Here is a 2,759-nt window from a genome sequence, read left to right as displayed (position 1 = left end):
AGGGGGGGGGGAGAGAGAGAGAGAGAGAGAGAGAGAGAGAGAGAGAGAGAGAGAGAGAGAGGGAGAGGGAGACAGGGAGAGAGACAGAGAGACAGAGAGAGAGAGACAGAGTAAGACAGAAGAGAGACAGAGACAGAGAGAATCTAAGACAAGAAACAAACAAAACACTGAAAACTAAAATCAAACAAATACCCCAAAACAAAGGAAGGAGATAAAGAAATAAGAAAAATAAATTATTTAAAAATGCCCGAGACACCCCCCCAAGATGGTGGGGTCTAAAGAGGGGAAAAAGAAAGAAAGAGCGAAAAGGCTCAGAGCCCATGAATTGGACTCTCCCAATTGGGCCGGTAGAGGGATATTGATCAAAGTTGATCTGACGTGGAATCAAAGCCGCACACCGCTTAGCACCGCTGCAAACTGCAGCCTGGACTGCAAAGCCTAGGCGCTGGCGTTTGTCAACACGGAAAATGGGATCAATACACCAGTCCTCAGGTGGACCCGGCTTTCAAGCTGCATTGCCTCTGCTTTTGGGTGTCTGTCTTAAAGAAGGGGGTCTTGGGAGGGCTGTTAGTGGTTACTCCGGAGTCTTTGTAGACTCGAGAAGCAGTTCCCATCACAATGCGCCCCAAGATGCTGCGCATGCTCGGTCTCTACCGCTCAGTTTTTACAGCAGAGATCCGAGGGAGAGTGAACAACCCCCACCCACATCCCCGCAGCTTGGCGGGGTGTGTCGCTCCCCCCACCTCAGTGTTGAGGTGGGTTTGAAAGGCTCAGGGGTTGAGATGGGCAGTGCGGTGCGAACATTTTTGGAGAATAGGAAAAAAGTATGTGTATGGAGGTGGTAACTAAAAGGTTAATGAAAAGAAGGCTGAGTTCCACTGACCTAGGAGAGAAATGTGCTAATGAGCCGGATTGGGGGTGGGGATCAAAGTTAAGATTGGAGGAAACTGTTCATTAGTTGCTTTGCTCCTTTTTGTTGCATCTGAATGTACCTTCTCAGACCCCAGTAATGGCCCCAGAGGTTACCCATCCTGCCCTTTCTCCTTCCTCTCTCTGATCTACAGGAGGAAAGAACCTATGAAGTCAGAGTCCAGCCTGGATCCCAGTGTTGGGTGGTCTCACTGAGATGCTATCTTGTGTATAAACCTCCTGGGCCAGATTTCCTCTCCTTAGCCACAGTCTCTAGTGGTGAGAAAAAGGAATGCTTTTTATCTCCCAAGTCTTTCACTCCTACCCCAAAGCTACTTGGAAAGCACAGACTTTATCCTCCCAACACCTGCTATTCCTCTCCTCCTGATCTAAGTGGTTAGTGAAGCTTCATGAAGACTGATACACATAGGGCAAGATATAGAAACAGGGGTTGAGGGACCCAGCTAATATCGTGATTCCTCCAGAACCTTCAATTTGACAAAACATAAGATAAAGCCTGAAACTAATGGGTTCAAAACCCTTTAGCAACCAGAAAATCGGCTCTAGGCTCTTCCCAAATTTCTGTCCATTCTGATAGTGCATAACCTCTTCCTGCCCTGTCACCCACAGAAATCTTTTGTTTCCATTTTGACAGTCCATGGCCAGTAGTGAAGGAGAAACCCGGGAGTCAGAGGAGAATCATTCTTCCAATGGAAGGGAGAGGGGCAAAGGGGTGGCAGAGACATGGCTGACTACACCTTGACAACGTAAAGTGACAGCATCCGGCAGGAGCAGCAGCCTAGGAGATAGGTCAGAGTTCAAGTCTACATTTCATCAAATATAGGAAGTGTGTGACCTTGAACAACTTTTAAAACCTGCTCCCCAGTTTTCTCATCTTCAAAGTGGAAATATTAATACTTCTTTCTTTATAGGATGATTGTGAAGAGTAAATAAAATTATGAATGTGAAGGTATCTAATTCAGTGTCTGGCTCACAGAAGAATCAATAAAAATGATTTTCCCAACTTCTTCCCTTTTGTCTCACCTTTTACAAGCACTTGCCCTCTTTTCTCCAAATGCTCCTTGTACTGTCATCCCCTTTCTCCATGGTCCTTGAAATTTCAGATTTTGCTAGCAATTTTTTCAGTGTTCTACATCAAAATCTTTCCATTGTAGCTTCTCAAGGCCCCAGGAGGCAATAGAAAATCTGGTTGATGAATCTTTACTAAAGTTCTGATGGCAAGCAGGGACAATTTAATATTAAATATGTCACATTTAGAGAACTTCTTTTCTGTGCCAGGCACTATGTGTTCCTCCTTTTAGATAACATAGTTGCATTTTAATAGGCGCTTGTAATGCCTTGACCCAAAGCAGTGACTCCAATGCGGAGGTTTCACTTTTGATTTCAGGTGGTGAATAGCTTTCAGCACACCTCATTTGACTCCTGAAAGTAGCCAGGTCCCCATATATGCTTGGCCAGCCATGAAAAGAGGTAGAAATCTTGTGGCAACCTTCACCGTCATTTGGCTTGAAGAAACCTACTTCGTCTCATTAACAAAAGATGAGAGAATGTAGAACATTTCAGTGCCTCTGCACTTGAAAATTCCTCCATTGAAGTCATCAATGTAAATGCCACCCATCCCTTCTGTTTTCATCCTCCCCTGCCCACTACCTTTTTCCTTCTCTTTCATCTGCTGCCACTCTTTCAACTTTTAGCTGTCAGTAGCAGCTGTTGGCAGAGTTGGGCTAGTCTCAACTGAGCCAGCAGAGGCACAGTGGTAGACTAAGCATATTGCTGCCGGTTGAAAAGCCTGTATAATACATGCAAATTCTTTAGCAATAGGTCTCTTA

This window comes from Fukomys damarensis, unplaced genomic scaffold (assembly GCF_012274545.1).
Source record: "Fukomys damarensis isolate Sample0158 unplaced genomic scaffold, DMR_v1.0_HiC HiC_scaffold_39, whole genome shotgun sequence".
NCBI classification, from domain to species: Eukaryota; Metazoa; Chordata; class Mammalia; order Rodentia; family Bathyergidae; genus Fukomys; species Fukomys damarensis.
The sequence above is the reverse complement of the archived record's forward strand: the minus strand, read 5'-3'. Positions refer to the sequence as shown.